The sequence below is a fragment of the Crocuta crocuta genome, unplaced genomic scaffold (genome assembly GCF_008692635.1).
Source record: "Crocuta crocuta isolate KB4526 unplaced genomic scaffold, BGI_CrCroc_1.0 scaffold77, whole genome shotgun sequence".
NCBI lineage: Eukaryota > Metazoa > Chordata > Mammalia > Carnivora > Hyaenidae > Crocuta > Crocuta crocuta.
In genome coordinates this window covers 3218670-3239021 of record NW_027532172.1, presented here as the reverse complement: position 1 = coordinate 3239021, position 20352 = coordinate 3218670, and the positions used below count along the sequence as shown (strand labels likewise).

The window sequence follows — 20352 nt, the reverse complement described above, 5'->3', positions numbered from 1 at the left end:
GGTAGTGCAGACAGCAATGGATCCTGGAATCCATCAGAGAGGACCTCTCCCCTTATCTTACTATGACCATGAACTGACCCTACTGAGCCTCTGACTCCTTATTGATAACATGGAGATGATCGTAACCACTTTATAGAATTACTGTAAGGATTAAATGAAATAGTAATATGCTAAGAACCAACAAATGGTAATTGTAGTGGTAAATTCTCATCATCACCATCCCCTCTGTAATGCCAAGTATGGAGTATGTTTGCAACATTTGCTATGTCATTTGGCTACCTGACACATTTTGGGGGGGCATGCTTTTATTGTATCTTATTTCCTTTATTTTTTTTCCCGTATCTTTTGAACACCGCTGCTAATTTGGGGGAATAACCAGTGGTGACAGTTTTGTGTGTCAATTTGGCTAGACTCTAGTTCCCAGTTATTCTATCAAACGCTAACCGAAGTGTCATCGTGGAGGTATTTTACAGACGTGCTTAACGTCCATCATCAGTTGACCGTAAGTAAAGGAGATTATCTTTGATAGTACAAGTGAGTGATCCTCTCACCCGATCAATGGAAAGTCCTTAAAAGCAAAACTGAAGTTTCCCCAAGGAAGAAAAACTTCTGCCTCAAGACTGCTGTACCAGCTCCCGTCGAAGTTTCCAGTCTGCTGGACTGCCCTATGGATTTCAGACTTGCCCGCCCCCACAATCACATAAGCCAATGCCTTCAAATAAATCTCATATACCAGCCTTATAAGTTCTGCCCATGGAGGGTAGAACTCAGAAATCTCAGTTCCCTGGCCGCCTCTGCTGCTGGGACACAGGCACATAAGCTCTATGCAAACTCTCAGACTCACCTGTCCGAGCTTTGATTTCAGAAACGAGCAATACAAAGAAGGAGGCTATATCCGGAACCATCTGCAAGATGGTGGCAGAGGCATCTGGATTTCAGAGTCAGTAACCATGGGTATATGGTTACTTGCTAGAGAGAAGCAAGGCTACTTCTCTGGGCACACGGAGAAGTAGCCTTGGTGGTGGGTGGGGATTCCTGGAGTGCTGGAGGCGGTGATGTCCTTATCAGGTCAATTCTGCAATGTGATTCTGGAAGTTTAGCCTTGAGCATGATTCTCTAGCCTTCCTGACACTTCTGGGAGCTATAGACATGTGTTTTTAATAAACACCTTTTCGACTTTGTCAGGGTCAGCTTTTCACCATCAGACACCTGACTTACCCAGACGTTGGGACCAGAAGTCGTTGCCAGCTACAGAACCTTGGGGAGGAATGTGACTTTGGCTATTTGACCCAGGAATGGAGCTGAAGAGCCAGCCAGCATGAAGGAACGAGACCTGGCAGCCAAGCCACGAGTCTTAAAAATGGTGAACTCAGCTATTTCTTGGGGGCTCCCCGAAGAACACACTGAAGGCAAAGTTCAGAGGGATCTAACTGCGTTGCCACCAAATGGTAGGAAAAGTGTGAGGAATTCAGGGCCAGTGGGGATAAACCGGCTACACTGCACAGCTGAACAAGAGGAGCATCAAGCCCCACTACCCTGCCCTGTCAGAACAGTGTTCTCTCCCTTCCCTGTACATAGGAGCTCTCCCTGCCTTGCTTTTGAGGCCCTGGAATGCCTTACCCGCAGAACTGACTTTGTTGGGGAACTCCAGATCTCTCCAAGTCCCCTTCACCCTCTGCCACCCCCATGGTTGTCTTAGGGGCCTATAAGGAGAATCAGATCCCAACACTCACAAGAGGCCAACCACGAGGTCAAACCTGGGAAGAAAAGCCATCTACATCAAAAGAATTGCAAGAAGTTGCCAATTTACACCGGAAAGCAGAGAGGTGTGCATGGAAATTAACGCGGAAGATGCAAGACCAGGGAGGGAGGAACATAAATAGGTTGTAAATAGGTTGCATTTGTCAAACAGCAGTGCTCTGGCCAGAGATTTGGTGTTTGACAGGCTATCTTGAGCAATCGCTTGCAGTTCTAATTACTCTTTGTAATTGATTGGTTGACTTAATCCTGGATTCGTTGACAGCCAACAGAAAACGGAGTTCTGAGGTCCCATGGCATAATGTAGGACAGCAGCTCTCAAGCCTGGCTGCACATTACAATCATCCAAGGTGCTTTTCAAAATAGCAAGGCCATGGTTGCACCCCGGACCAATTAAGTCAGAATCCCCGTGGATGTGGCCCAGCCATGAGTATTTTTTCAGAGCTCCTCAGCTGATTAAAATGTATACCCAAGGTTGTGAAGCTCTGATGTAGAGGGAAGGGCTATTAATGTTGGACTGGATTAATTCTACAAGATCTGCTTCCTTATTCCCTAATTATGCACCTTGAAAGGACCCTGAAGATACTCTCCTTGCCAAAGTATTGAGAATTACATTTGTGAGGAAAGAATCAGTCTTCGGGAGGTGCCACTGTAGCTCTTACCTAAAATTGGATGTGCCAATGGGAGAGACTGCATTAAAATGGGCTCCCTAATAATGTCAGTGGGGGTTGAAGGGATACAGAGCTGGCACCAGCTACTAGAAGATGCTTCAAGGTTACAGCGATCAGCAGAGAGGCTGGAGTAGCACTCAGGGTAGTCTGACCAATGAGGTTTCTGGAGTAGCCAAGTGATCGTGGGGGTCTATGGATTCAAATAGGCTGGTACCTAACTACAATTTTATTTGACATTAGAACTCCAAACTTCTAGTTTGGCCAACTGGAGCTTAACTTGAGGCAGCAGAGAAGTTCCCAGATCTGAGTTATTTAGAAGACTCAAGGCCCCTTGATAATGTGATAATATCAAAAGCACGCACATTATATGGGGCACCTGGGTGGCTGAGTCAGTTAAGTGTCCATCTTCAGCTCAGGTCATGATCTCACGGTTCATGGGCTCGAGCCCCATGTCAGGCTCCTGGAGCCTGCTTCAATTTCTGTGTCTTCCTCTCTCTCTACCCCACTCGCACTCTGACTCTCTCTCTCTCTCAAAAATAAACATTTAAAAAAAGAAGAAAGAAAAGCACGTACATTATGTCTTATACCTTATTACCGGCTTCTTCCAGTTGCACTGGACAGTTTAGTGAGAAAAGTGCTAAGCCAGAAAGTACCTCTTCCTCCCCAGTTTGAAGAGGCTCTTCCTGCCTTGCTTGAGGCCCTGTGACAATGTCACCTAAAGGCGTTACTTTCATGGCAAAATCCAAAGCTCAATTCCCCCACATGCTTTGCAATCACCACTTTCCCAGAGGGCCCTGTGGCCATTCCCCGGGGTAACTATGCTCTGGGAAAAGGGAAATCGTCAGGACATTTGAGTAGAATTGGACCTCTACTCTGAGGGACCCAGGACTCCAGGATGGTACTTTGGAACCAGAAAGAACTAGTCCCTGCCCCCTGCCCACCACGCCCCCACAGTCAGCCTGCTGACATCTTACACACTTCTATCCTTAGCACATAATGGCTAATTTCCCAGTTGGTGACTATATAGTTGGAATAACCGTATTTATCAAGAAGAATCCCCACACTGACTCTCTGACCTTCGATGAAAGGTCATTTTAGTAAGGGCCATGAGGGAGGCCCCAGAGCTTCTCCTGCATTCCAAAATTATGAACCAAAAGACAAGTCTACATCCATGAGAGGATTAGTTAATGGATTAACTAACAAAATTAGTTAATGTGGATTAAAAATTAATATTAAAAAATTCAAAGATGTGGAAGATGTAGGGGTACTGAGTTCTATCATATCCCCCATTTAACTCACCAACTTAACAAAGAATTTAGGAAGACTTAAAAATGGGTCTTGGATNCTCTCTCCCTCCTAAAAATAAATAAAAATATTTAAAAAAAAAAAAAAGAAATCAAGGTATCATAAGCTTAGTTAGGAGCAGACCCCAACTGTTAGTACTGTTCAAACACAGGTCTTTAATCAGCCAATAAACATAGTTTCTAGAACTGTAGCCACTCGTCTAGGGGGGAAAAATGCTCCCTATCCTAATAAACAGAGAAAAACCAGAAGCAGTTTGTTTTCACTTGGCAGGGACAGCAGTAGACCTTCACCATTTGCCTCGGGGCCGTGTCAATTTCCTCGCTCTGGAACATAATTTTGTCTACAGGGATCTTGCTTGTTTTCCCATTCTGCAAGACCTCATATGCTCCTCTAATAATGTCGTGCTTCTAGAATCTAAAAAACAGGAGGTAGACAGGGTTTCAGAGTCTTTACCGACACATGCATGCCAGAGGTGGGAGAGAAATCCCACAAAAGTACTAGGTCCTGACCCCTTGGTCAAGTTCCTGGGGATATAGTCATCTGGGAAAGGATGTAACAGCTTCTTTGAGATGAAAGGCAAGTAGTGGTACCCAACACTAAGAACAAGGCATAATAATCACTGGCCTTTGTTCTATTTAGGAGGAAATATGCTATGATGGGATGCATTTCTCCAACTTATTAACCAAGGAACCCAAAAGGCTACCAGCTCTGAGTGAGGCCCAGGGCAAGAATGAGCTCTCCAGCTAATGCCAGCTGTGTATAAGAAGTTTGGTGTCTCTTAAGCTAATGGCCAGGAAGATCCAACACTGCTCACCCTGGGAATGGTGGACTGAGATGCTATTTAAAGTATAAAACAACAGGATAATTCTAGCCAAGCCCAAAGGTTTCAGAGAAGAACCACGTCTTCCTTCCAGATAATGATTTGTCTTTTGAGCAACAATTCTTGTCTTGCTTCTGCGCTTTAGAAGAGACTGAATGCATGATCGAAAGGCACCAAGTATCATTAGATCTGGACTTCCCATGAATAATTGGATATTATCTGTTACACCACGCTGTAAAAGCAGGCACAGTGGATGTGGAAGTGGTACGTATAAGATGGGACATGAGCAGTTCTGAAGCCACTGATGGGGTGTGTGAGCAAGCTGTATCTTCCCTGCTTAAACTGCCACCTCTCCTTCAACCCACACCTACGGCTTCAGCTTCGTAGGGAGTTCCTGAGACTACTGACTGAAAAGAAAGAAGGTCAAGTTTGCTTACAGATGGCGTTCTATTTTGTGAAATTCTACAGACTCATTCAGAAGTAGCTTTGAAGGACAATAAGAAGGAAAGTGCCCAGAGGAGAAAACTTCAAGTTATCTACTTTTCCGGGAAGGAAAGACGGTCGGAGGAATGCATCCATCTTGATCCATGGTCTCTGGCTAATGGTTTGGCTGACTGGTCCAACACTGGGAAGGGACAACATTAGAGGATTGGTGTCAAGGAAATTTGTTAGGTGGGAAGTGTTGGAATGGGCCTCTTAGAATGGGTGCGGTGTGTGGTGATATTGTATCTCATGTGAATAGCTGAAAAAGGCTCTTCGGAGGAGGAGTCTTTCAAAAGAGAGATGGATAATCTCACTAACGGTATCAGTTGCCTCTGCCACCCCACTGGGCTCTCAAACGAAGGGACTATATTGTCACCAACAGAGACCATACTTGAGCTCAACAACAGGGACTCCCTCTCACCAAGCTAACCTGGAGGCCGCCACTACTGTTCACCCAATGCCAGCAGCAAAGACCATTGCTGGGCACTTGATACAGCACCTACTTGACCAGAATAGCCAGGTACCCAGTGGCAGGTTGTTTACACTGGTCAACGGCCATCTTGAAGGGGGCAATGATTTGCCCTCAGGTAACAGAAGCCCACTCTGGATTTGAATTTACCTTCCATGTTCCTTCCGGTGACATCAACAGTAGACTTACCGAATGCTCTCCCACTGAGGTATTCCACGCCACATCGCGTCTCAGCCAGGAATTTCTGTGACAGTGAAAGAGATAAGGATGTAAGATGGAAAACAGGGCATTCACGGGTCTTATAGGTTAAAACGTTTAATGAAGGCTCAATGACAGTGTTGGCTGGAGAAAACCTCCCTTGCAAGGTTGGGTTGCTGTCCTATTGATTGAGTCTATGCTTTGAGCTAGAAAGCCATGTATGGGGATGGGTGACGCACAGGCAGAATACCTGGCTCTGGGCAACCAGGTGGGTAGAAGTGGGGCGGCATCTCTTGCTACAACACCTAACTGCCCACTTGCAAATGCTTTTATTTCCTGTGTGTGTTTGTTCTGTATTTATTTTCTCAGACCCACTCTCCCACTTCCTGCCCTGCAGAAGCCCTTCAGACTCTCTCTCTCAGCCCCCCATGCCGGATAGGCTCTGGATCAGCCAAGGAAACAACACAAGCAGGTCAGTGGAAGCCAGAAGAAAGAGGGCATAGGGTGTTTCTTTCCCACTCTCTCCAAGCTTTGGTGTTGTCTCTGCCCGGGGCTACTTTTTCCCATAATATGGCGGCTGCGCAGCAATCCCACCTCAGCCCCACCCCCACTGGGCTCAGGCATACTCTCCCCCACCCCCAATCCCTTCAAGCCAAGGGGTGGGATCTGCCTTCTGTTGTGTTAGTCTCTGTGTGCCTTGACATTCTGCCTCAGGTCCCCTAACCCTACCTTCCCTCTATAACTGGTCCCCCACCAACGTCTCTTCTTTTCCTAAATCAAGGGAGTTGAACTCAGTTTCCTGTTGGGATCCTGGGATGGATATGTTATTTCTGTGACTCATCTCTTGGCTTTGAGGGTTAACGTCCAAGAAAGAAGAGAACAGGGTCATTGTATTGAGGATTGAGGCTGCCACCTGTCCATGTCAATGCCTTCGTGCCACTTGGTGACGAGGCATAAAGAGGGTTAGCAGTAGGCTGCAGTGACAGGTGCTGTTATATAAATAACAGGCCTGGGAGCAATACCGCCTACATGACAGGGAGGGTAACACCTGGTTAAGTCAGGCCCAGTATTAAAAAAAATAAATAAAGTTAATAGAAGACTTCAACAACCCCACTCAAGCAAGACCACAAGGACTCAGCTTCCTCAAAAGTCGCAGTTTGGGGCACCTCGTTCACTGGGTCAAGAACTCTGTCCAGTTGAGATGCTGCTACAGAGAAAAGGGCACATGGAACAGGTATTAGAGGAAGGATGTCAAAGACACCAAGTAAGGCTGTGTTAATGTGGTCGACAGCAACAAAGGCTGCAGTGGCCACCCACGTCTCCTTGCATGTATGTGTTTTAGCTCTTTTTCCCCTCCCTATTCCCCTACTGTTTCTATGACTTATTCCGTGGGTCACGGAGGATCAGAATGGTACTCTTGGGAACTCAGAAGAGGAGGCGGTACTACCTTGAAGGAATCTGGCTTCAAATTCGAATGCAGTGGCTGACACTGGTTTGAACTGACCTCTGGATTTCCTCGTTCTGTAGAGAAGTGATTCTTCCTTATTCTTTTTTTAATGTTTCTTTATTTTTGAGAGAGAGAGAGGGGCATGTATGTCAGCAGGTGAGGGGCAGAAAGGGAGACAGAGAATACGAAGCAGGCTCCAGGCTCTAAGCCATCAGCACAGAGCACGATGCGGGGCTCGAACTCACGAACTGCAAGATCATGACCTGAGCCTAAGTCGGACGCTCAACTGACCACCCAGATGCCTCTGATTCTCCCATGCTCTTTAAGCTGCTTGAAACTCAGAAAGTCACTAAAGACCAAGCTCATTTCAACTGATGCAAGTGTGCTCTGCTAAATGCGTGCTCTCACACACATTCTACTTAGCACAATGCTTGGCAGCGCACCCTCTCCACTCCCAAGCTTACACCAGGGACCCTAATGCAAGGTGGGCTGTGGTTACTGCTGTCAGCTATGCCACGGGATGGGCCGGTGGGGGCTACAGTGCAAAGAGGGACTTCTCAGAGATGACAGCCAGGGGTGAGTGTGGAGCCTGGTCACGGGGAAGGCTCATGCTGTTGGGCAGACCTTTGATGCAGCCACGGCAGTTGTGAAGTAAGAACCAGGCCAACCTGAAGTGTGGAGCAAGTGAGCTGTCTTGGGCACGAGCCCTGAGAGACGGGGTGTGGACAGTGGGAGCTGAGCAGGTGAGGGCGTAGGGGAGTCGCTAATGTTTGCGATTTTACTTCTTCCTCTGCCGTAGGGATGGCCCCATGTACGGAAAATCAGCCATAAAGCCAGATGAAAGATAAATGAGTTGATACCATAATTGGCTTCCTCCTGCCCTTGGCACGGATAGAAAATAACGCTTTGCCATGAGCCAAGGACTTGACTTCAGATGCTTTGATCAATTTGATTTCCAAGGCAGATAAGAAATGGCACCTCAGTAGAGGCAGCTGGTGTCCCACCGAGCTGCTCTTTACCTGGCCAGTGCCCCTGTCCCCCAGGTCCCGTGAGTGTCAGCAACTGGTGTTTCTTCTCCAGAGGAACCACCTCAGCCGGAAAAGCCTGGGAGGCTCTGCCCTCCCCTGAGGGCGGCCCGCAGCTCAGTGACCCATAGGGTGTGTAGAGGCCAAAGGCTTTAGCTCGGGGTGGAGAAATTCATGCCTCCAAGTTCCACTGAGACAAGACTTCAGAGGAACCCTCATGTTTAGCCAGCTTCCTCCCTGCCCCACCCCGGCTCCCCTGCCCCCTCAGGGGCTCCCCAAGGGTGCCCTCCAGTAAACCCCGGTCTAAGGCAACGTCTCTGTGGCTGTCAGATGCAGAGGACTCTGGAGAACAGAACTTGTGGGTGGAAACAGGCTGGCTCCTTGCAGCTCTGACCTCTTGTCAGCATTTCTGCCCAGTCGGCTCTACAGGTGTTTGGAAGATTGGTAACCTGCTTTGATAACCAGGCCAGAGGCCCAGAGAAAATCTGGCATAAACCCACCCGCTGCCAGCCTCGCTCAGCCCATGCTCCCACAAGTCTGGAGAAGCCGGGCGAGCTCATTAGGTCCATCTGTGACACCTTCCAGCACCTTCCAGTGGGTATTTTTAACTACATGGCACCTACTAGATCCCTGGGTATCTTGCGTGAGGTCTATGAGTCACCTGCAGGATCGGAGAGATGTGCCAAAGGGCATCCTCATTATATTTAGCTGGGACTTTTTTTTTTCATTAAGGTGGGAAGAAAAAGAATTAAGTTTCACGGTTACAGCTTGTGCTGTGCAACACACAGCCGAGGACCTGAGGGGCTGGAGCGCCCCGGCTGGGGTGGTTCCCGTTCTCCAAGTGGCCCCATCCAGGAGACCCCGGACACTACCTCCCTCCCCCCACCCAGGGGCTGATGGAGGACAGACCAGGGTGGCTCCGTGCAGTTCCTCGGGGGACCACGGGGGGCGCTCAAGTGCAGGGAACGTCTCCAGTGTCTGTAACGACGCTGGGACCGCAGGAGAGCAGAAAGGAGGGCCTTTGGGGTCTGAAGACCATCATTCAGGTCCTAGCTTTGCCCTTTACTCACTACCTTTCCTCGAGCCACTTACCTTCCCTCTTCCCACTTGTTTCTCCTTTCCTGTAAAATAAGAATAATAAGAAGATCCAGAGACCTTGGCGAGTATCATGTGAGGGGGGCTGTGCGAAAGGGGCTTTATAAACTGTAAAGTGCTGGACCAGCAGCTGAGAGGGGAGACTGAAAGAGGAAGCTTGCAGGCTCCAGGATTCCCTCNCACTTTTGTCGTGGCAATTCGTTCTCACGAGCTCCTCCGTGAAGGGTATTTTTAGGGGTGTTTAATTGATGCTGCCTGTGTCGGTGTGGGCAGCTGTGTGCTCAGACAGGACGGGCTGGAGCTGATCTAGGCTGTGACGGTGGAAAAGATGAATTCCGGGCCTGCTCCTCTGTGGGGATCCTGCTCTGACCGCAGATGCGCTGCACGCCAGCAAAGCATGGATGCCGAGCGTGGCTGCGGTGAGGGCGGGCGGCTGGGAAGCTGTTCCAGGGTGCTTGGTTTCACACTCCCCTTCTCGAAGACAGCTGCTGGAGGAGAGAATTCTGCCCGTCTTGCACAGTCAGTAAGTGAGAACGCGTTTGCGTTTCTCAAGTCCTGTGCGCACCATACCAGGGAGGTGGACCCGAAGCAATCCTTTCTTCTGGTGCGTTCTCAAAGCAAAGACCTGGGTTTCATGTATAGCCTCCTCTGGGGACCCGGCCTCATGCCAGGAACGCAGGCAGGGTTTCAACAGACTGCAGCGCTCTGGTTCTTTCTCACAAACCATGAGGCAGAGAGAACCGGCCGTGGAGTGAAAGGGCCCCTGGCCACGTTCCTGAATGTGGTCTGTGACTAGTTTCCTCATCTTGAAGGTGGGGGTTCCAAAGACCATTATAAGGATGAAATGAGAAAATAGGTAGGTAGGTGGTATGTTACCAGGCACAGAGAACAGTTTATGGCAATGTCACTGGGGAATATTGAACCTTATGATGGGGTAGCTGGCTTCCCCGAAATGTCCCTACTGCCACCAATGGCCATGCCTCCCAGTATTCATGCCCTTAGATCAGAAGAAGCCTTGAAGCACCCACGACTGAGGCTCTTGCAAAGTCTACTTCGGAGATACCTGCCCTTAGAACCCGGCTCCCGTGTCATGAGGAGCCCCATGTCATGTGGAGAAGCCACGTGTAGGCACGCTGATTGACAGCTGTAGTCGAGCCCCCAGCCAGCAGCCGGAACCAACCACTGGCAGTGAGCGCCGGCCATCTGGAGGACCCCAGTCACCGTCTGACAGAAACTGTGTGAGAGACTCTAAGTAGGAACTGCTCAGCTGAGCCCAGTTCAGCCCACAGACTAGTGAGTGATAAGAAACAGTCATTTAAGCCACTAGATTTTACAGCGTTTGGTTATATGAGTAACCCTTGTGGCCCAGCAGCCCTGGCCAGAGGGGACATGGGCAGAGTGGACACCTGAGTCCATAGTGTCCAGCCCACAGGTAGACAGCCGGGGGCAGGTTTCAGAGAAGGGGGAGAGGTTGGGCAATACTCCTAAAAGAGTCCACCAGACCCTGAAAATTGTTTGACTGTAAGCATCTGGTGGGCTAGTGTCTTCCACTGCTAATTGGAAAGGTGATCTAGAAGCGCTAATCAGCAAGCATTTTTTTTAATGTTTATTTGAGAGAGAGAGAGAGAGGCAAAGCACAAGTGGGAGAGGGGCAGAGAGAGAGGGAGACACAGAACCCAGGAAGGCTCCAGGCTCTGAGCTAGCTGTCAGCACAGAGCTTGACACAGGGCTCGAACCCACAAACCATGAGATCATGACCTGAGCCGAAGTTAGACGAAGTTAGACACCCACCCAGGTGTCCCAGCAAGTATTTTGATGGAAAAGTTGAAGTTTTGCTGAAAATAAAGAGCCTGGTATGTCGGGCAGCAGCCCTTTCCTCTGCGCGGAACAAGGAAACTACCAGTTAACCAGCTAAGTGCTTACCATACGCTAAGTCATTTCCCGCATGCCAGGCACGGGAGATCAACATTACTAGACTGTTGCATATATAGTGAGAGAGAAGACCTCAGAATAAGCCACCCAGCTACTCACAGTGCTTTCTTTGCTAAGAAAGAGGCCACAGGAGTCCCCATGAGCAACCAATGCCCGGGCTTAGTTAAAAACAAAACAAAACAAAAAACCAAGCTTGAATCTCCTCCAATAATTACATAATACTTGACAGCACCCACAGTTCTGCCCCTAAGGCTTGAGCAGAGAACCATGTACTGGAAGACAATGAGGGTGGGACATTCCGGACATCTGCCTCTTTGATGGAAACTTCTGGATTGCTGAGTTAACCTCAAGCCACCCAGTGGCCCATAAGAATCACTGGAGTGAATTAGCATAGAATGCATCCCGATAACAAATCAAGCCATTCTCTGGGTGTTGAAGAGAGCCAGCTGGGAGCAGATAGGTGGGGCATGGGCTGCTCCGGCTGGCGACAGTAGGCCAGAGAAGCAGCTTCCCCCAGACCCTCCCCCTGCGGCCCCTTCCTCTCCAGAAAGGAGCACGTTGGCTTTCCTGCTTGCTACTCTCAAAGACTAGGTACCTCGTTCAGTCCAAACCCTGCCACTTACCAGCAATGTAGCCCTGTATGAATTCCCTAATGTCTCTGTGCCTTAGTTTCCCTATCTGTGAAGCATAGTTAGTGCCTATCCCAAACAGTGGTTGTAAAGATGAAATAAAATATACGTAAAATGCTGAACACAGTGCCTACGTGTAGGAGGCACTCAGCGAAGGTTTACTACAGTCCAAAACCCAAAACCTAACTCCCAAAATGTACGAAAGAAAAGGGAAGAAGTGTGGCTGCCACCATAGGAAAGGGTCAGCAAATGACAGTGCAGTGCCTCAGAGAATGGGGCCACCATGTAAAAAACTAAAAAGTGATGAAAGCAATTAGTAACCAAGAAAAACACATGGAAGAGCGATAACCAGGACCCACACTTGTACGTCAGATTTATACCTATGACAACAGAAGGAAATACATTCATTCCATGGTACTAGCACTGGGATTAGGAAAGTGCAATATGAATTGTCATGACCCTTTCTGTAATGGGATTAACATTTTTATTTAAAAAAAAAAAAAAGAAAAAGTTCATGTCCCCAGGCCTCCCCAAACCAGAGAAACAAGTCAAGGGTCACAGGAGCAGCAATATCATTCCATTGGCTTTGACTCCTAACAGATGGGTGGATAGTGGCAGCTCACAGAGCCATGCTGTGACATATTTTGAAGTTCACCAAAGCCCCAGGGCACAGAATGCTAAAATCGATTAATAATGTCTGCCATGGGAGGAGAGACGGAAGTAGCAGTAGGTGAGCCTTGTGCATGTCATCCTAGACCTGGAGGCTCCATCTTGCCCAAGACTTTCTTTTAACAGAGGTATAATTTGCACACAGCAAGGTGCAATGATTGGCTTAATAGATTTAATTGACAACTGTCTATACTCTAGGATCCACCACCCAAAACAAGACATAGAACATTTTCATCATCCCGGGAAGTTCCCTCATGTCCTCCCAGTCACCTTCTCCATCCCCAGCCACATTCCGATTTCCATCCCCACAGGTTCCTTTTGGACTGGCCTTGAATTTCATAGTAATCACTGTAGATTCTTTTGCTTAGCATAATGCCTGTGAGATTCATTCTCTCTATCGCATATGCCATTAGCTCTTTCTTTTAAATTGCTAAATGTACTTCATGATATGGAAAATTTATTTGTTTTCAAGTTGATGGACATTTGGGTTGTTTTCAGTTTGGGGCTTTATAAATAAAATTGTTTATGAACAATCATATACAAATTGTTTTGTGGACATGTTTTCTTTTTCAGGGGGGAGGGTTATGTCTGAGAATGGATCTATTGAATCACAGGGTAGTTGTCGATGCATTTAACTTTATGAGAACCTGTCAGGGGTGCCTCGGTGGCTCAGTCGGTTGGGCAGCTGACTTCAGCTCAGGTCATGATCTCATGGTTCGTGGGTTCAAGTCCCACATGGGGCTCTGTGCTGACAGCTAGCTCAGTGCCTGGAGCCTGTTTCAGATTCTGTGTCTCCCTCTCTCTCTGACCCTCCCCTGCTCACGCTGTCTCTCTCTCTCAGAAATAAATAAAACGTTTTTAAAAATTAGGAAAAAAATAACCATCAAACAATTTTCCAAAGTGGTTCTACCATTTTGCCTTCCTTCCAGCAGGTGGCGCCATTCTGAGGCGAGCCAGCCAGTGGCATGAAATGGTTTTTCACTGCGGTTTCGATTTCATTTTGTTGATGACTAAAAAATTTGAGACCTATTTCATATGCTTAACGGCCACTTGTATAGCCTGGTTTGTTAAGTGCTCCTGTGTGTTATTTACCAAGTATTAAAACGGTTTCATCCTTAAAAGGAAGTGTATGGGCAGCTCCTCTGTGGGCTACGATCTGGCTTCTGTATCGAGGATAGTTCCTTGTTTGGTTGCTATGGAATTCAGAAACTCCCATTCCCATCTGGATTTCTCACTTCTAGTAACCCAGTGCTTTTTTCTTCCTATTTCTCTGGCTCTGTCTCAGGACCTTGCTCTTACTCTGCCTTGAGGGGCTGCAGTCTTCAGTTCTGCCTGCCAGCCTGCCACATGGCCCTGGGTGCCCTGTTGCTTGGTTACTGCCTCACAGGCCCAGGGCCGGTCCAGCCCTGCCTCCCCTCCCAGCATCCCCTGCCTCAGAGCCAGGCATCTGGAAGTGTCCAGTCTGGGGTCCAGGGGTACAATGGTACTGACTCAACCCCCATGAATGGCAACTGCTAAAGAGACAGAGTGACCCAGCTATCTGGCTGTCAGGCTTGTTTTATTCCTGATTTAAGTACTTTGTGGGTACTTTCTTCCAAAGGGAAGAAAAGAAAAAGAAAACAATTTGTCACTGCTCTGTGTGGAGAAAAAGAACGCTGGCAACACGGGAAGATAGAATTGCCACCCTCTCCTCGTCTCACAAAAGCCTATTGTCTCTACATCCTGGCACTTTCCGCAGCGCCCTCCATATGCATCATTTCCTAATTACAATCAATATGTTAGTTGTAAAGGACCCTTAATCATGGGAATAGAACTTGCGTCTCTCTGGCTGCGATCACCAAGACAAGTTCACGGCACAAACTCCTGCTGGCTGGTTCATGGGCAAACGGATAAAAATCAGTTAGTAGCCAGGGCTTTTTCAACCATGGCCCCAGCTGCCTGGCGTGTCCAGGCTGGAAAGACAGTGGACACAGCTGGCAGAGTACCAATCCCCAAAGCTGGGGGCTGGGGGGGGGGAGGGCGTCTCCATAAACCGNCACTTCTAGTAACCCAGTGCTTTTTTCTTCCTATTTCTCTGGCTCTGTCTCAGGACCTTGCTCTTACTCTGCCTTGAGGGGCTGCAGTCTTCAGTTCTGCCTGCCAGCCTGCCACATGGCCCTGGGTGCCCTGTTGCTTGGTTACTGCCTCACAGGCCCAGGGCCGGTCCAGCCCTGCCTCCCCTCCCAGCATCCCCTGCCTCAGAGCCAGGCATCTGGAAGTGTCCAGTCTGGGGTCCAGGGGTACAATGGTACTGACTCAACCCCCATGAATGGCAACTGCTAAAGAGACAGAGTGACCCAGCTATCTGGCTGTCAGGCTTGTTTTATTCCTGATTTAAGTACTTTGTGGGTACTTTCTTCCAAAGGGAAGAAAAGAAAAAGAAAACAATTTGTCACTGCTCTGTGTGGAGAAAAAGAACGCTGGCAACACGGGAAGATAGAATTGCCACCCTCTCGTCGTCTCACAAAAGCCTATTGTCTCTACATCCTGGCACTTTCCGCAGCGCCCTCCATATGCATCATTTCCTAATTACAATCAATATGTTAGTTGTAAAGGACCCTTAATCATGGGAATAGAACTTGCGTCTCTCTGGCTGCGATCACCAAGACAAGTTCACGGCACAAACTCCTGCTGGCTGGTTCATGGGCAAACGGATAAAAATCAGTTAGTAGCCAGGGCTTTTTCAACCATGGCCCCAGCTGCCTGGCGTGTCCAGGCTGGAAAGACAGTGGACACAGCTGGCAGAGTACCAATCCCCAAAGCTGGGGGCTGGGGCGGGGAGGGCGTCTCCATAAACCTGCTTGTTGATCTGTTTCTAGGATGCATGAGAGTGTTGGGTGTGACGTGATGTGACTGAGACTCAGCTTTGTCAAGAACCTGGCCATGACTTGGACTGGCTCTTACTCTGTTCCACCCAGTTTTCACCTCTGTAAAATGGAAATAACAATGCCTGCCTTGTCCATTAATGCATTCAACAAATAACTGAGCCCCGTGCCAGGTGCTGGGGACAGCCCTTGAACAGACAGAGGCCATCTCCGGCTTCACGGAGCCAGCACCCTGGCTGGGGAGTCAGACATTAGACTCAGGAAGTTGCACGTGATGTGTTCTATGATGGAGAAGCACAGAGAATGACGGGAGCCCAGAGGAAGGGCGGTTAAAACAGGTGCAGAAGGGCAGGGAGGACCCCATCTAACTGGCCCCCAAAAGAAAGTGGGAGCTGATCAGCCAAGGAGATATGAGAAGAACAGTTGAGGCTGGGAAGCACGTGTGTGGAGAAAGGGCCTCGGCAAGAGATATGCAGAGTGTGTGAAAGAAGTTAAGAGACTTTCAACCGACAGAGCGTGGAAGGCACAGAGGGCAGAGAAAAGGGGGTGCTGGAGAGAACTGGGGCAGAGACCACTTGCCCTTACTACGTCCTGTTCAAATTCTTGACCCAAAGACTCCATGAGCACACTAACAGGTGCTTCTCGTGTGTCCCTAAGCTTTGATGCAATATATTATGAAGCAAGTGGAGCAAAGTATGTAGGTTATTTTATAGAAGTTCAGGGGAAAAGGTCACTTTAATGAAGTTCAGGAAGTTAGAGCAAAGGAATCATAATGCTTACAAAGCACTCATCCCTCCTGCCCTGTGTCCCAAGCACTCCTGGTGGTGTCCCCAAAGGGCCATCAAACTTCAGCTCGATGCAGACACAAATACTAATCTGAATGCATGTCTCTCTCACAGATACCAGGGAATCCAACTTAGGCCCTAAAAACTTAGTGAAGTCTCTGCTCTCCACTCTCTAGTACCCAAAAACCCCTAAAACTTTCCTACTCTTCTGTTCCAACAGAATTCTCTCATCCAGGCAGCCTTTTCCCACCCTTTTCTTGGTCTCTTGAACTCTTCTCTACGAATGCATTTCTACCCAACGTGTTCCTTTTAAATCGCATAGTCCTGTCGTGCGAAGCAGCTTTAGGAACTCTTACTATGCCATGGTTCCTCTTCTTTTGACAGTCAGGCCATGCATTTTTGTTTCCGATCTTTAAAGCTGGAGAAGGGGAAAAGCGACCTAAGAAAAAACAAAATCTGTAGGGGTGCCTGGATGGCTCAGTTGGTTAAGCATCCAGCCGGCTCAGGTCATTATCTCACGGTTCGTGGGTTCAAGTCCCGCGTCGGGCTCTGTGCTGACAGCTAGCTCAGAGCCTGAAGGCTGTTTCAGATTCTGTATATCCCTCTCTCTCTGACCCTCCCCTGATCTCTCTCTCTCTCTCTCTCTCTCTCTCAGAAATAAATAAAACAGGGGCGCCTGGGTGGCTCAGTCGGTTAAGCAGCTGACTTGGGCTCAGGTCATGATCTCACGGCTCGTGGGTTCCAGTCCCGCGTTGGGCTTTGTGCTGACTGCCGGCTCAGAGCCTGAAGCCTGCTTTGGATTCTGTGTCTCCCTCTCTCTCTGACCCTCCCCTGCTCATGNTGACAGCTCAGAGCCTGAAGGCTGATTCAGATTCTGTATATCCCTCTCTCTCTGACCCTCCCCTGATCTCTCTCTCTCTCTCTCTCAGAAATAAATAAAACAGGGGCGCCTGGGTGGCTCAGTCGGTTAAGCAGCTGACTTGGGCTCAGGTCATGATCTCACGGCTCGTGGGTTCCAGTCCCGCGTTGGGCTTTGTGCTGACTGCCGGCTCAGAGCCTGAAGCCTGCTTTGGATTCTGTGTCTCCCTCTCTCTCTGACCCTCCCCTGCTCATGCTGTCTCTCTCTCTCTCTCTCTCTCTCAGAAAGAAATAAAACATTTTTAAACATTTTTAAAAAGAGAAAGAAAGAAAAAAACATCAAAAAAGAAAGCAAGAAAAAACGAAATCTGTATAGTCGTATATCTATAAGATCATTGAATTTATAATTAGGAGGAAAAAAGGCTTCTTAGGAGAAACCTGCAGGCTTACTGGTGAATTCTAGCAAACATTTAAGGAAGGAATAATATTAATCTTACATAAACTCTTTCAAAAAACAGAGGAGGAGAGATTTCATTTCACGAGGCTAGCGTGGTTCTAATCTCAAAAGCTGACCAAGACATTACCAAAGAAATACAGACCATATCCCTCATGAGCCTAGACACAAAAATCCTTAACAAAATATTACTAAATGAAATCCAACAAAATATAAAAGGAAAAGGTATCATGGCCAAGTGGAGTTTAGCCCAGGAATGCAAGATTTATTTCACATTCAAAAAGTAATCAATGAATATATTAGTTATCTACTGCTGTATAAAGAAATCACCCCCAAAATTTGGCAATGAACCTTTAGTTTCTCATTATGTCTGTGGGTGCAGAATCCAGATGCTCTTTAAGTGGGTTCTCTGGCACAGGGTCTCTGTTGAGGCTACAGTCAAGGGATTAGACAAGATGGTAGTCTCATCTGAATATCTGGGAAAGGATTTGCTTCCAAAAATCACCCATGTGGTTATTAGCAAGGTTCAAGTCCTTATGGGCTGTTGGACTCAAGCCCTCAGTTCTTTTTCTTTTATTGGCCAAAGGCCCCCCTCCATTCCATGCCATGTGGACGTCTCCACAGTTAGCTCACAATATGGCAGCTGGCCTTCCTCAGAGCAGGTAAGTGAGAGAATCCACCCAGGATGGAAGCCCCGGTCTTCTTATAACCTAATCTCAGCGGCCCCCTGCTCCCACCTCTCCTGCAGTGTATTCATTATAAGAGAATCACGAAGTCCAGGCCATTCTCAGGAGAGGGAATTACACAAAAACACAAGGACCAAGAGGAGGGGGGGTCTTCTGGAGACCATCTTAGAAGCTGCCAATCACATTGTAATAATTCACCCCATTAACAGAATAAAAGAGAAGAGATATGTGATTGTCTCATTAATGAAGAAAAACTACTTGACAAAATTCAATATCCATTCATAACAAAAACTTTCAGCAAATTATGACTAGAAGGCAACTTTCTCGACTTGATAAGGGCATCCATGAAAAACCTAAAGTTTACATGGTACTTAGTGATGAAAAAGAAGTATTTTCCCTCTAGGAGCAAGAACAAGGCAAGGATATTAACTTTTACTAGTTCTATTCATCATTGTTTTAGAAGTCATAGCAACTTCAGTAAAGCAAGAAAACGCATAAAGCCACTTCTAGGTGTAGACAATATGATTATGTACATAGAAAATCCTAAGGAATCGTCGAAATATTACTAAAATGTATAAGTGAGCTTAGCAAAGCCACAGAATGCAAGGTCAGTATATAAGAATCAATTTTAGAGGCGCCTGTGTGGCTCAGTCGGTTGAGCGTCGGACTTCGGCTCAGGTCATGATCTCATGGTTCGTGGGTTTGAGCCCCATGTCAGGCTGTGTGCTGACAGCCAGCTCAGAGCCTGGAGCCTCTTTCAGATTCGCTGTCTGTCTGTCTCTCTCTCTCTCTCTCTCTCAGAAATAAATAAAACATTAAAAAAATTTTTTTTAAAGAATCAATTTTATTTGGAGGCACCTGGGTGGCTCAGTAGGTTAAAGCATCTGACTTTGGCTCAGATCACAATCTCACAATTCCGGAGTTCAAGCTCCCCATCAGTCTCCCTGCTTGTCAGCACAAAGCCCACTTTGGATCCTCTGTCTGCCTCTCCCGTGCTTACATGCGTTCGCGCTCTCTCTCTCTCTCTCTCTCTCTCTCTCAAAAATAAGTAAACATTTTAAAAAATTGTATTTGTATATGCTGTCACAAATAATTGGAAAACAAATAATTTTAGGACACCATTTATAAGTATCAGAAAAACAAAATATTTAGGAATAAACTTAATGAAAGATGTGTAAGACCTCTGCTGAAAAACCACAAAAAAAATCATAGCAAATTAAAGATGACTGGACTTAAAGAAGAGAAGGAATCACATGACCATTTCAATAAAGGCAGAAACAAATCACTTAATAAATTTCCACTCCTATTTATGATCAAAAATCTATTTTAGGGGGCCTGGGTGGCTCAGTGGATTAAGCATCTGACTTCAGCTCAGGTCATGACCTCACAGTTCGTGGATTCAACCCCACATAGGGCTCTGTGCTGACAGCTCAGAGCCTGGAGCCTGCTTCAGACTCTGTGTCTCCTTCTCTCTCTGCCTATCCCCCACTCGTGCTCTGTCTCTCTCTCAAAATAAATAAGTAAACTTAAAAGCAATTCTTTAAAACAATCTATTTTAGAAAATTGGAGTAAAACCCCCTTAAATATAGCTGCCAAAACCATATGGTAAACGTTCAGTTACTTACTGCTGGATGAAGAACACACCACCCCCCCAAAGCATCACCGCTTATGACCACAAACTAGATTTTTCGCGATGCTCTGGGTTCTGTGAATACGGGCAGGGTTAAAGCTGATCTGTGTTCTTCTGCTTCATGTGGCACAAGCCAGGGTCGCTCACTCACCCGCATCCAGATGGTGGCTCGGTGGGGTGGGAAGGTCCCAGAAGGCTTCACTCTGAAGGAGTCTGGTACCTCGGGCTCCTCTGCGTGTCCTGTCCTTCCCCATGTGGCTTCTCATCCAGTAATCTATCTGGAGCTTCTTTACAGCAGGACGCAGCTGCCTAGATACTGGGCCCGGAACCCGCACGGTGTCACTTCTCCCACATTTCCTTGGTCAAAGCAAGGCCCACCTCCCCACAGCATCACGTGGAGGGGAAAATAAACCTAGCGTTTGATGGCAAGGGCGGCACTGATAGGGGAAAATCCGTTATAAGATGGCCGGCAGGGCTGGACAGACTGACAGGGAAAACTCCTGTCCCAGCCCGAAGACTCCCCTTCCGGGTTCTTCTTCCCGCCCTGCTTGGCGCGCGCACTAATGCGGAAGGC

The 20352-nt window shown here is 47.7% G+C and overlaps 1 protein-coding gene across 2 annotated transcripts in view; it reads right to left on the bottom strand.

Moving 5' to 3' along the window:
- LARS2 (leucyl-tRNA synthetase 2, mitochondrial) overlaps positions 1–20300 on the bottom strand; it is a 236287-nt gene extending 215987 nt beyond the window's left edge. For both annotated transcript variants that reach the window (XM_077776920.1, XM_077776921.1), the window contains exons 1-2: positions 19930–20300; positions 5696–5750 (exon numbers count right to left, since the gene is read on the bottom strand). The gene's annotated coding sequence lies outside the window, so the exon portion shown is untranslated. The remainder of the gene's footprint in view (positions 1–5695; positions 5751–19929) is intronic.
- Positions 20301–20352: the final 52 nt, after the last annotated feature.